This window comes from Bacillus rossius, assembly GCF_032445375.1.
Source record: "Bacillus rossius redtenbacheri isolate Brsri chromosome 4 unlocalized genomic scaffold, Brsri_v3 Brsri_v3_scf4_2, whole genome shotgun sequence".
Taxonomy (NCBI): domain Eukaryota; kingdom Metazoa; phylum Arthropoda; class Insecta; order Phasmatodea; family Bacillidae; genus Bacillus; species Bacillus rossius.
This window is the reverse complement of record NW_026962011.1, coordinates 32,711,868-32,726,633: the sequence shown is the minus strand read 5'-3', so window position 1 is coordinate 32,726,633 and position 14,766 is coordinate 32,711,868. Positions and strand designations below refer to the sequence as shown.

The following is a 14,766-nucleotide window of genomic DNA, read 5'->3' as shown; positions in this document are numbered from 1 at the left end:
CGAATCTCACTGCTACTTAGTTAAATACTAATCGATAGAGGTGCTGACTTTCTCCGAAAATATTGGTTTTTGGCCGAGTCTTATCAGCATGGCGTATGCGTGTTCGCAATAGCTGACTGTACCACTCATGATTCGATCACTCATGTAAGACGTGGAATAGCTACTGTTATCCTCAGAAAAAAAAAAGTAGTGCTTGGGACTCTAATGCTGAAAAAAAACAACTGGAAAGCAAGCCGAAAAACAAAACACTATCAACCCATTGATATATATTATTTAGTACAGGGTTGTTGTAAGAACAAACATGCAAATGGCATAGAGAAAATAATTAAGTTTTTCATATGAAAATGTAAATTAAAAATTGAAAATTTTTGAAATAATCTTGAAATAAAATATATCTGTTTATCCTACGACCTAATGGTCTTCAGATGGTGTGGGAATTTGCATACAAAATTATAATACGGCCATGTATTTTTCGCGAACATATTTCCAGTACAAGTGTGAGTTAAAACACTGTTAGGATCATTTGTGTTTCGTGATGATTGGTTGAAATTATTCCAGGCACATGTATACGAATCACGGCGACTTTGCGCGGAAGCAAACGCGTCCTGAATGGCCCGGCCAATGCGGCGGTGGCTTCTCTGGCAGACGACCGCCGATGACAAAGAAGAAACCGCTGGCGCCGGGCACACCTTACTTCAGTCTGATGAGCGGTTTGTATTTTGTTTGCGAAGAATGCCACCCCGCATATAAATAATACAATTATAAAGAACGCAATAATTTATATTTGCTCTTCACGTAATCATTGTTCGGACAGGCCTAATGGCACCGGATAATTTTCGCGGGTTCAATGACCTCCAGGATGGACTCCAGGTTGTACGCATGCTAGGGCAGATGTCACCGGCTCATTAGCTGCTGAGAGACGTTCTAACTAGTGGCCTTGGTAGAGTGTTTCTCATTGGCTCTGAGTCCTCCAGATAAGTTGTGAGCCAATAGTAGAGACAGCACTGAGGTACAACTATTTGAATTTTAGCCTATCGCGGAATGTATCCGCGAATATTTCCAGTCTCTAGTCACCTGGCATCCTCTTTCAAACTGGCACTTTTCTACTTCCACTAGCATCGGCATCACATTTAGTAGTTTTGAGTGCCTTTAAAGTGTTATCCACTACTTGTTCTGAAATCACTAAGTTTTTAACTGATGATGTATACATCTTGTATAGGATATATATTATTTTCGTCAAAAATCTTAACTTACTACTGCCCCTGCCAAGTTTTAACATTTTTTTTTCAATTTATACAAAAATAAAGTTTATCATGTTACAACTTCAATTGTCATTAAACATGGAATATCAAGCAATCATAGTTCCACTTATATATGACAAAGTACCATTTCAGTAACCAGTGGCGTAACCAGGATTTGTGTATGGGGGGTGTTAAGAAGCATGCGCACCCCCCCCCCCCCCCCTCCCACCGTATTAAAGCGGGTGGTCCGGGAAAATTTGGATTTTAAGGTGTGAACTAGTGCTATTTTAGCAGTTTTTGGTACTTAAATTTAAATATTGTAATGGTAAAAATTTTATTAATTTTAATATGAAATTTGTTTGAGTGATGAATAATAAATTAATTAAATATTTGGTGCAAAGGGCGGGGGGGGGGGGTTGAACCCCTACCCCCCCCCCCCCTGGCTCCGCCCCTGTCAGTAACAATCTAATGTGAATGAAAGTATCCTGAGCCGCTGTGAGAAGGAGCGCGCGCATAGTGAAACGGAACAGCCCCTCGCCGGCTCGCGACCCAGCGCGCTCCACGCGGGGAACGCAGCTCGCGACCGGACGGCAGGAAGTCCCAGGCGGTCCATTGTCAGCCCTCGCGTGACGTCACGGCGTCCAATCAGGGATTCCGGCGGAGCGCACGGACTCACCTCGGCGCGCGCATGCCCGCCGCGGGGGGGGGGGGGGGGTGGAGGGGAGAGTGGCGTCACTCCAGCGCCTGCCCGCCGCAAACTACGGTACGCGCAACATAACTAGTACCTTTGAATATATATACTGTATAGAAGTCGCCAGCCCAGGTTAAAATTTCTAATACGGTTTGAGGTAGTTGGTTAATTCACCGCCGCAATCGCCACCATCTCTAGGGCATCGACTTGTGGTGGTCCCTAGCGGACAAGTGTCGAACTCTTCAAACACCCCTTCCCCACCCTCCCGTTGAACGACGTTGAGCTGCAGTGAATGATTTAGTGGGGGATGCGGGGAATGACAGCGGGCGACAGTGCTGCGCTCTAACGTGTAATTAACAACCTAAGACGATACAGGGCGTCACGGCAGCGCCCTGCAGCGGTGAAGTTCCCAAGCTGCTCGTAATACGCTCCTGAAAAACATAGAGTAAATCCTATCCACTCGCGACTTCTATCAAAGCTAGTACACAGTGTCCCACTCTTAGTGTGCAGTGAAGAGTGTTTGGCCCCCCACTGTTGCCAGATCGATAACATGGAATACAATAAGTATTTCCTCGACATGCCTCATCACAGAAGCGGCAGGAACTGTGTTTACACCTAGTCTATTTCTAATGCCGATTTGCACAGGTTTTTCATACAAGCATGACATGTGAATTTTATTTATCTATTTAATAACATTAATAAATGTATTTATTATTTGTTTTAACAATTTCATCAAAATTTAAAAAAAATTTAATAAAAACAAAACTAAAATTTAATTTTTTAAAAATAAAATCCGTTCTTAAATTTCTATTTATAAGCGTTGGTGTTCTGAAAGTGATTTTAGTATGATAATCAAAGATCTTTTAAAATTCAATTACAGAGAACACTTAGTTATGTAAAATGAGACGATGGCTATACTGGAACCACACATTCACAAAATCACGGCTATGGAACTGGGTGATTCGATTACTAATGTACCGGCAGATGTGAGTGGCGTGCCGGAGCTCGCGCGAGTGTACCGCGCCGCGCGAGAGTGGCGTACCGGAGCTCGCGCGAGTGTTCCGCGCCGCTCGAGAGTGGCGTACCGGAGCTCGCCGCGCGAGAGTGGCGTACCGGAGCTCGCGCGTGTGTTCCGCGCCGCGCCAGAGTGGCGTACCGGAGCTCGCGCGAGTGTTCCGCGCCGCGCCAGAGTGGCGTACCGGAGCTCGCGCGAGTGTTCCGCGCCGCGCGAGAGTGGCGTACCGGAGCTCGCCGCGCGAGAGTGGCGTACCGGAGCTCGCCGCGCGAGAGTGGCGTACCGGAGCTCGCGCGTGTGTTCCGCGCCGCGCCAGAGTGGCGTACCGGAGCTCGCGCGAGTGTTCCGCGCCGCGCCAGAGTGGCGTACCGGAGCTCGCGCGAGTGTTCCGCGCCGCGCGAGAGTGGCGTACCGGAGCTCGCGCGAGTGTTCCGCGCCGCGCCAGAGTGGCGTACCGGAGCTCGCCGCGCGAGAGTGGCGTACCGGAGCTCGCGCGTGTGTTCCGCGCCGCGCCAGAGTGGCGTACCGGAGCTCGCGCGAGTGTTCCGCGCCGCTCGAGAGTGGCGTACCGGAGCTCGCCGCGCGAGAGTGGCGTACCGGAGCTCGCGCGTGTGTTCCGCGCCGCGCCAGAGTGGCGTACCGGAGCTCGCGCGAGTGTTCCGCGCCGCTCGAGAGTGGCGTACCGGAGCTCGCCGCGCGAGAGTGGCGTACCGGAGCTCGCGCGTGTGTTCCGCGCCGCGCCAGAGTGGCGTACCGGAGCTCGCGCGAGTGTTCCGCGCCGCGCCAGAGTGGCGTACCGGAGCTCGCGCGAGTGTTCCGCGCCGCGCGAGAGTGGCGTACCGGAGCTCGCCGCGCGAGAGTGGCGTACCGGAGCTCGCGCGTGTGTTCCGCGCCGCGCCAGAGTGGCGTACCGGAGCTCGCGCGAGTGTTCCGCGCCGCGCCAGAGTGGCGTACCGGAGCTCGCGCGAGTGTTCCGCGCCGCGCGAGAGTGGCGTACCGGAGCTCGCGCGAGTGTTCCGCGCCGCGCCAGAGTGGCGTACCGGAGCTCGCGCGAGTGTTCCGCGCCGCGCCAGAGTGGCGTACCGGAGCTCGCGCGAGTGTTCCGCGCCGCGCGAGAGTGGCGTACCGGAGCTCGCGCGAGTAGCAGCCCTGGCAGGAGCTCCTGGAAGCCGGCTGCGCGCGCCACTATTTAACCAGCGCGGAGGCCGCGGCAGGGCCAAGTGCTGGCAGTGTCTCCACGTGGTCCAGTGCAGGGAGTCGTGCAGCGAGGCGCCGAGCGTGGGAGCGTGAGAGCGTGAGAGCGTGGGAGCGTGCTGCCGCGCCGACCTGGGTGAGTGCTCTGCTCCGCTCTGCTGCAGCTCCTGCAGTGCAGAGGCCGGAAAAAATCCGCGCATTCATTCCGCAACACTGTTATGGTAGGAGATACAAATAACTATAACTTTGCGATGCTGCTGCTGTTGGCACGTGGTTCGTCTGAAGGACTCTGGGCCGAGACGAGATCTCAGTCAGTCACAGAAGTATCTAACCACGGGCCTAGTCGAGACGTCTCGCAAGTCAGCCGCCGATGTGCTGGGTGGATTGGCTCAAGCAATTATTTTTTGTGCAGTATGGATAGAGAGAATCAAATTGAATAAATGACTGAAAATGTTTGGGTTTAAAGGCAATGCTGGTGACTAGTCCGTCGTACAGTTTAAAATTCTCTCAGAAAATTTTATTTTATTTTATTTAGTCTTTTAAAATCATAAAATTCTGATATTAAATAAAATATTTTTTTTTATTTCTGATAGAAATTAAAACATATCACACAGCATCCAGCAAAATTCACTTTATAACTAAATAATTACGAGTTTTATATTCAAATTCATTCTCCTTATCCATACTGCACAAAAAAGTTTAACTTGCATTTTTGCTAGCTAATTGTGCAAAAAATGAGTTATAGATATAATGTGTTTCATTTTGCGAAAGTTCATCCACTCAAAAAGTCGGTACGTGTAACCGGTATGAACTGAAACCGGACATAAACCATTAAAGTCCAACCTACAAGTTATTGATACAACGATACTGTCCAACACCTAAGTATGGTAGGCTCACACGAACTGCATACTTCATAGACTTCATCTTCGTTGTTACGTACAAGATGCTCTCGTCTGTATGTAGATTGGCTCGTTTTCTGTTGCGGGAAACTTGTTGGCCCGGATGGTGTCAGACTGTCGTCCCTGCTGCAAAGGCAGAGCAGGCGACAGCGGGAAAGTCCACCTCCCAGTGAGCCTGCAAGCACCATTGCGTCACGACCGCCCAGGTCCAACTTCAACCCGAGCTTACGGCGAGCCCTGCGCGGGAGAATATACTGAAGAGACGGGAAAAAAACTCGCGGATTCATTTTCGCTGTAGGCTGAAAAATTTAAATACGCATAACCATTGTGCGGGCCCTGATATCGGCTCACAGTTAATAAGTAGGACTCTGGGACAGTGAGAAACCGCTCGATCGGAAAAATGCCGAACCAGAGACTAACCTTTGAAGAGGTAGGTGTCGCAAGTTCAACAGCCAATGAGCTGGCGGCAGTTGTCCGAGCGCGCAGAGCATCGTGGAGTCCATCCTAGAGGTCGTTGAACCCGCGAATTTCCCCAGTCCCTGCTCTACTGCGCTTCTAGTTCAGATCATTCAGCCAGCTTTCCCAAGTCAAAATGCTGATTTGCATTCCTCTCTGCTTCGCGTTACTGCGCTGTTAGAAACTACAGGTAATTAACGGACTTTTCAACGAGGAACTGATCTCAAATAAACGAAGAGTTCTTCGTAATTTCAAATAACTTAATCTTCTTAGATTCTACGCCGTATTTCGACTTCAGAATTGTATGATTCGTTATAAGCAAATGTAAACACAGATGTGATAAAAAGAAAAGTGTTTTTATTGTATGCTTAACCAGTTTTTTTAATTTTTTTAATATACCGAGATAATTATTTTTTTGGATTTATGTTCACAGTGAGTGAACTCAGTTTCCGCAAATTCACGAAGATAGCCGTAAATTTACGAAGATCCCTGGATAATTTGTAACCAGAGTTCTTCGTAAATTGAAGGTGCAATTTTGAAACAGTGTGTTTACGAATGATAGTTGCGAGCAAGCTACGTATTGACCGTTATTTTTAGTTCTCAATTTGAAGACTTAACTAACGTGTATTCTCGAAACTGTTGTAGGGAAATGCAGAATTGCAGTGATTTGAGGGTTAAAGCAGGTATTTACTTCCACAGACAAGCTTGTCTCGATGAGTGTGTACATTTGGCAACGCTGAGGCAAGCAGTTGGCGTCTACAGCCCGAGAACATGATCTCCTCTCAGGAGCGTGGCGTTGGGATGACGCCACTGAACAAAGGAGCGAACACACACTTGGCTTGGTTTTGAAAATAACGTTGTTAATTGGTCGTTATGACTTTGGCGGTGTAACAAGTTTCTTCGTCGCCTTGGCTGCGAGGCTGCGGTTAGTTCGAGGTTGGCTGCACGTTCTCCACAGCGCTGCTTTTCCATCCTGTTTGCTGCCGAGGGCGTGGCCTTCCGCCACTTTTCAGAATTACCGTTGCCTCGGAACCAGTGTCGCGCCTGTTCGCACGCGGGGTACACTTTCAGAGTCATCGACAAACGATTTCAGTTTTCGTAACACTGAAACATTTGTGCAGAATATTAACTTGCTTTTGAATTTTACCCACTATTACAAAAAAAGGTTTATTCATTTAACTGTTGCTTCGCTTAAATAGGGCATCTGCACAGAATTGTACTCCAGTAGGGTTTCAGATATTCAGTCGGCCTTTCCACGAATTAAAAAGTATCTCTTACTCGTACATTGTGGCTGGTGCTGTAGCTGCAGTTATTAAGGTCATTACCTGCCAGAAAGTCTGGTATATGCGCGGTTACAATGTTCTAGGCGCGACTCTATGTACTGTCCTTAATGCCTGACCCCCCTCCCCTCACCTCCAGGACTACCTCCAGTGTTTTCCGGAACTGAGGGACAACCGAAACCGCAAAACGAAGAGTACATGACAACAGAGCACGCAATCGCCTACTCGACAAGGAGTCGTTCGCACATAGTTGTAAGAAATATAAATGATAAGCGCCTAAACATTCTAAATTCCAACAGAAAATGTCATTTTGAATATTTGGTAAGGCACTTACAAAAACGTTTTCTGCAAATTCAGCACAAAATTTTAATTAATTTAAATGTTAACTGCACATCGGAAATCCCAAAACGAGACAAGCATAGCCATAGTCATACTAAGAGACAGATCAAGCACGCTTTATATAACCTTTTCTGTAATAATCATATCTTACATTTTATAACAGTAAGCAAATATACAAAATAAATTAAATAGATAACATGTAAGTGCACACATTTTTTCCCACGAAAACACTTTCTGTACATTTTGCAATTAAACCAAAATACTGTTTACCAAACTATATGGCTGGAATGTTCATAACAGCAGATTAAAAATGAAACATAATTATTACCATAGTTCGTAGCACTTGTAACAAAACATTTCTTTGATCTAATTATTTATTTTAAAAAATCCCACCTGTTTATGACAGAGCTTTTGCCTGTAATTATTATTTTTACTTTTGTAAAGTACTAGGCCTAATATAGCATATAGGATCTACTTTTGGTAGCAGGGCCCGATGCTCACTTATTTATATAAAAATAATAATTTTCTATTTTTCTTGTGATTTTTTATGCGGCTATTATTCCACCTTTGGTAGCATCTTGTTCTTTGAACAAAATCGTCATTGCTGCTGTAGGCCACAAAATCTGTGTGTTTGAAAGTTGTCCCTGAATTTGGTAATATAAACTGTGAGCTGGTTTGAGATCAATAGCGTCTTTTTTTTACATGCTTTATATTAGCTTCACCTGTATGTTTGTCTGTCCGTCTGTAACTCTTTCGACTAAGTTTTCTTTTCTTGCAAAGCACATACTTTTACCAGTTTCAATTGTTCCTTCCTCTGTGCTAGCCTTTCAGCTTGCTTAACTATTTTTATTATTATTACATGCTTTATATTAGCTTCACCTGTACGTTTGTCTGTCCGTCTGTAACTCTTTCGACTAAGAGTGAGCGGCTTATCACTGTAAAATGTCCCATTAATTTCATTATGTTCGTTAGCCGGGCGGTCTAAGGCGCGCGACTTCAGTGACGTCAACTTTCGGATTCAGCGGTCGTGGGTTCTACTCCCGGCCACGCCGAATAAAATTTTTTTTCCCGTAAATTCTAAGATTATATCCATACATCTAACTGTAAATGATTCGGAGAGACTTTACCATTTCTTTGTAACGTTGCAACTCCAAATAGTTATCTCAGATGGTAATAGGTAGTGTCGGTAACTCATTTCCCTATGATAATTATACATAAATATAGTTTAAAAAACTAAAAAAACATGCTTTTAAAGAATATCAAACTAAAAAGTTAAAAATAAATATAGTTTAAAAAACTAAAAAAACATGCTTTTAAAGAATATCAAACTAAAAAGTTAAAAATAAATATAGTTTAAAAAACTAAAGAAACATGCTTTTAAAGATTATCAAACTAAAAAGTAAAAAATAATTTTAAAATTTAATTTATGACAATAGTATATAAGCAATACTAGTATAAATGAGAAAAAAGCATGGGGCGCTTAATATAAAAAAAATATGGCACAAAGCGCCTCAAGCTTTTTTCTCATTTATACTAGTATTGCTTATATACTATTGTCATAAATTAAATTTTAAAATTATTTTTTACTTTTTAGTTTGATAATCTTTAAAAGCATGTTTCTTTAGTTTTTTAAACTATATTTATTTATGTGTAACACCTCGGCATACCGCAATTGGTAGGTGTAATTTCGTGAATGCGTTACTGCTATCTATGGCGGATGGCAAGGGAAACCGTATTGAATGAACTGTTTAATTAATGTTATCAATATGGGTCTTTTTTGTATTATAAGTATATTTTCAATATGATAACACATGTTAGATGTTACATATCACTGGCGAATACTAAACACTCAGTCACTACACAGCATACCCCAAATAAACTGTCATAAATAAACATGTGGATCCAAAACTACAGAACACTCTTGTAATAACATCTTGTTAGTGTTAAGAAGACTGCAGGTCACCGCTCTACCACTCTGGCTTTGGGGTAGAGCGCCTGCCTTGTGACTTGTAGGACCCGGGTTCGCGCCTCGGATCCTCCAAGGCGGATTGCCCAGACAAAATGGCGGCATTTTTCTGGTATGAATATAATCCCTTGCAACAAGTCAGGCTACCAAAGAGACGGTGGATGGTAAAAAAACCCTTCCAGGTTGGCTTCCAAATGGGGAGCCCGTTTCTTTTCTTATGGCTCCCCATGCGGTGACCATTCAGGGGTTTCTCCGGGGTCGCGGGTTTTGCAAAATATGTTTTATAATCATGTTATAAATAAGCTCAGTCAAACAAGAAAATAATTTTAAAAATGTTTGCTTTTATATATAAAATATTTAAAACACGCGTTTGAGTTTGTATCACTCAGAGAGTACGTTGAAATTGTAAGTGCTAAACATGTTGGCTCATACGAATGAATGTCAAAACGAATTTTTAAAATTCCAACTCAAGTGACAGAAAAATAATTTGTGTGTGTGTGTGTGTGTGGAGAATCCGGAAGGTTATTTAACGGTAAAACTAAACTTCACACCTTGAATGTGACCCACCATATATTTACATGACACTCATTTATTATTAGAAAACCCCTTCTTTATTGAAAATGCAATTTTCAATTTTTTCTAAATTTAACTAAATCTAACATTACATTATGATTTCCGATGCTATATTATTTATCTGTGCTTACAATACTCTGGCTTGTAACGTACACTTAACTCGCCAATACCATAGTTTTTGTGGCTATTTCAATGACACTGCAAGTTTTACTCTGCTGATAATATATATATATATATATATATATATATATATATATATATATATATCAAACATAACCTTGCAGTGGTTTGTGTCCAAACAAATCCTGTCTTTGCCGTAAAAAAAAACTATCGTTTGCTGTGCCAAAGCAATTGATTGAAGTGAACACGTGCCTATTAATAAGCCCGCGAATCTTCTGTCTCCGCTTCTGTTTATAAACGTGTTCTTCGGCCGAGCGACTCTCTCTGAAGGAGTGAAGCACCTGACCGTGACATTTGGCACCGTTCCTTCCCCCTACACCCCCCCCCCCCCCCAAACGTCTGCAGCGTAGCCAATCACATTGCGTAACTTCACGTTCGCTAAACGCACCTCACTCCACCGACTGGTGTCCTTCACATGTCCGACCGTTTCATTAGCGAAGTTTTCGTTCGGAGGATTTTTTGCTTCAAAGGGTTAACAACCTATGAAGACCTGTAAAACAAGTATACCAAAAAAAAAGTCCCTCGGTGGATTTTATAAATCATAACTAATCCCATGTATTTTTCGCGAAAGGATACCTTTGTGTTAAAACACTGTAGCGTTGTTTGTGTTTCGTAACTGGCTGAGTTGCTTTCAGTTGCACGTCAGCTTGTCAGCACGCGAACCACAGCCTCCAGTGTGGGAGCATGTGAGTCCTGAATGGCGCGGTCAAATGGGACAGTTGATGCTTATCTCGCAGACGGCTGCCAATCATAACATGCCACTTTATACTGTAATTTCTAGAGGCCGGAAAAATTCGCGGGTTCAATGACCTCCAGGATAGACTCTACTACACTCTACACACTCGGGCAAATGCCACCTGTTCATTGGCTGCTGACTTGTGAGTCGTCTCGACTGAGTGTCTGTGATTCGACACGTCTTTGAGCGAGGATCTCTAATTGGCCCTCATTAATCCAGATTAACAGTGAACCATTGGTAGAAGCAGCGCTAAGGTATAATTATTTGAATTGTAGCATATCACGAAATGAATCCGCGAATTTTGCAGGTCTGTAGTAATTGCAGCACATGTTTGAGTATTTCATATGACAGACTGATAATAATAACATTTAATCAAACAATTCAAGCAATGCTCAAATTACGAGTAGGAGAAATATTCAAATATGTTTTGTGTCAGTTAACCACTCTGAGGAAGGCTGCAAAAAGGCTCACCGAAATGTCGGGCACATCCTTTTTTTCAAAAAGGTGGCCTAGGCCCAGAAGCCAAGCAGTAGTGGGTCGGTGATCAAGTCAGGCGAGATTGCCTGCGTTTTCTAAATACCTTAAGAGACGTTTCCTGACAATGTTTATTTATTTTTCTAGCTAATGCCTGGCATGCGTTGCTAACGCCTCTTTCAATTGTTTTTTTGTAATTTTTTTTCAAGTAGGTACACATATACAAATATACAAAGAATATCTCTATATATGTCCCTCTATAAATCTCACTATATTTCTCTCTATATAGGTATAAAAATCTATCACTATATCAGTGTATCTATGTTTCTCTCTATCTCCCTATCTATATCGCTCTTCAACACACACACACTCTCTCTCTCTCTCTCTCTCTCTCTCTCTATATATATATATCTCTATATATATATATATATATATATATATATATATATAAATTTCCCTCGTTCTATTGCTAAATATATATCTCTATCTATATCTTTATCTTTACATAACATTTAAATATAGTTTTAACTATATATATTTTTACTTAACATAGGCCTATGTATATAAAAACACGCCATGTATTCGAATGCAACGTTGTGTCAAAATTTCAAAGCAATCAGTGAAGAACTTTCGTGTATTTAAGATTTTGAACGAACTCGAGCTTAGGTCGTTTCATCGTTAGGCTGACGGGGAAAGTGGTGGCGTACAAACTGTGTCTGCGTTACTGAATGTTTTCCTACAGTTAAAATGCATGTCTTCCCCGAGGTCTGAACCCAGACCACCTCCCCACTGCTCTGCAGAGGTCTGCTCCGTCCGGGTGCTCCTGAGCAACATCAATGGTATTACTTTATAGTGTGAATATATAGTATTAGAGTTCGAATTATTAAGCAAAAGCTAGCTAAACACTAATATTTCGGTTTCCAACTAGTCGTTTAGACTAAATCCATTTCTTTCTTTCGCAGCGTTTGTTGCTTCTTCAGGGCAGACTGATATTGCCTAAATAAGAAAATTTCGTTTCTTAATTGATTGGTGAACTTTTATTAACATTTTGTTTATTTTGTACTTTTATTCTTATTTTGGAACTGTGGAGGAAATATTCGACTACATATCTGTGAAATAAAATCAGACGTCTGGAAGAAAGAAAGTTTGAATTATACCCTGAGCTAAAGTAAATTCGTATATTAATACATTTAATTTTAAACACATTAAAAGTTTGCTATGATTTTATTTTAGTGTTTGGCTAAATACTTGATGACTATCTTAAATGGAAAATATAACAGAAATTTATTCATTCCTCTGTGTCATATTGTTTATCTTGATCGTTTTTTTAAGAATTTAATTGTATTGCTAGCGCAGTGTCATGAACTAAGAGTGTTGGTGCGAAAGGAAATGGCCTTGAAGCACAGCTGTCCAGTTCGACGGGTGACTCATCTTCAGAGTTTACGTTCGCGGCCAGTGTCAAATAAATAAAGCTTTCGAAGTTGAGCCGCGCTGAAGATGCTTGTTGCAATTCAGAGTGAAACGTCGGTTGCGTGGGCCGTACGATGGGGAAACAGCAGACACAGTGGTTCTATTCCCCGCCTCCAACAGAAAATAAAATTTTACGTACGCCTTTGATTACTACCAATAAATATTAGTGTTTAGAAACCTTTTTCATACTCTAATTCTCTGAGAACATACGCATTTAAGACCTTAGTAACTTTGTACTTCGGTCCAAATACCAAAGCCCACAAATAACGGATTCGCCATCATATTTGGAGCTCAGACTGTTAGTGGTGTGGAAAGACAGAATTGGCACATTAGCTAAGTGCGTTTCAGGGCAAGCCCTGTACGCTTTAGGTCGCTATTAATATTTGGTTATTGTAAATATGTCCGCATGCATCGCGGCTGTACCGGGTTTGTCTTGTGCCACGGCTGCAACTCCGCGAAGTACGAAGAGAAGGACACAGGAGAACCTAACCAAACAGAGGCGGAGAGAGTGCTGGGAAAACCAATGCGAAAGTCGCGAGTGGGAAAACAGGGTTTGGAAACAGCAGGGTGTGTTAGTGCGCAAGCGTAACGAGAGAAGTTAAATAAATAAGCAAATTTGTGAGTTACTTCTTTTGATGGGGGGGGGGGGGGGGGGTGAGGGGTTGTGTTCATGGGATGTGTTCGCGCATGCGCTGAAGAAACAGGCCTCTTCCAGCCGGAGGCAGAGCTGCGGGTTGACATGTCACCGCCAAGTGGCTGTTGCGGCTGTTGGTCGGTCAAAGCGCTGTCACTGTCACACTGTCACCTGCCAACACGGCGTGTCAAATAAAGTTGGAAGGTTACGACGTCACCTAAAACGTCACTAGCGCAGCTATGTTCGTTGGAAAAGTTAAGACGACTTGAGTTTACATCAAAAATATTTTGCATCTATGACTGGTCCTAAAATATGCCAATCAAAATCGTCCCTAGCAAAAACGAAAATGACAAAATTACATAAATTTCCAGTCACAATGATTCTTTAAATTAGCGAAGATCACATGGTCGAATAAAGAGGTTATAAAAATAAAAATTAAAAATAAAAAAAATATTAATATGAATGTCGTAAGCGAAAACATTTTATGTGTAAAAATGAAATTATGTGTCTATTACTTAAAGTATTAAGTATTTATTTCATTACGTAATGAATATTATTGTGATTTTTAATTTTTGCTTTGCCAAAAAAATTTTAAATGCACAAATATAATAACAATTTCAAAAATTTCCATCTAGCATTTTCAAAATTGAGATTAAAACTTTGAGATAGCTCAGACCAAAAATTAACTTTGATAGTATGACATGATTGAAAACATATTTGTATTTACATGTCCAAATATTTTTAATGGGAGAAAAAAAATTGGAAGAGGTGTGGGAGGGGAGAAACCTTCTTTTCACAGCCGAGAGAGCCAAATCCCCAATCGTGCATCTTCGTTTTTTTTTTTTTTTTTTGTTCATTGTAACTCATGATAACTAATGGTCAATTAGGTTAGGTTAGCTACATTATAAATACTTTAAAACATTGTGGACGGTTGATTTGGTTAGGATAGCTACATTAAATATACTGTGAAATCATGTAAACGGTTTCCTAGCCCTGGATAGCTACATATTAAAAAGTTAATTGCTAAGCAACCATAAAATGATTTTACAGTATTTTTAATGTAGCTGTACCTACTTACCTAATATAACCAACCATCCACAATGTTTTTAAGTATTTATAATGTATCTAACCTATCCTAATCGACAGCAAAATTTAATGCCACACCGGTTTATACAATGAGATTGAACGGAATTGTGAAATAGTATATTTTGTGTTTTGTGTTTATGAAACTTTATATATATTTTTTTATATGTACTTTACATGTATCATACCCCAGAAATGGGGTCAAAGGATATTAAATAAATAAATAAATAAACAAATAAATAAATAAAAGCGAGCATGAACTTCGGGTGTGGCTCTCTCGTCTGTGAAATGAAGGCTTCCCGTGGGAGGGGAGTGTGTCCGCGGTCTCGGCGCGCAGCAGCGCCCGGAGACTCCTGCGGCGGCCGCCGGAACCACGCGACACCAGCGCGCGCGAGCCGACCGCAGTGACGCCTGCTCCCGGGCCGCTGGTCCGGCTCGGCGGTGACGTCACAAGGGCAGGCCAAGGTCGCCGTGCGGCCTCCAGCCCAGCCAGCACGGCCGGATGCAGGCGTTCATTGCGGGAGATGCGAACGTA

At 42.6% G+C, this 14,766-nt stretch overlaps 1 protein-coding gene across 1 annotated transcript in view; it reads left to right on the top strand.

Moving 5' to 3' along the window:
* Positions 1-4,110: 4,110 nt before the first annotated feature.
* The window catches only part of LOC134542002 (venom protease-like), a 31,317-nt gene continuing 20,661 nt past the window's right edge, over positions 4,111-14,766 (top strand). The window contains exon 1 of the mRNA XM_063385790.1: positions 4,111-4,277. The gene's annotated coding sequence lies outside the window, so the exon portion shown is untranslated. The remainder of the gene's footprint in view (positions 4,278-14,766) is intronic.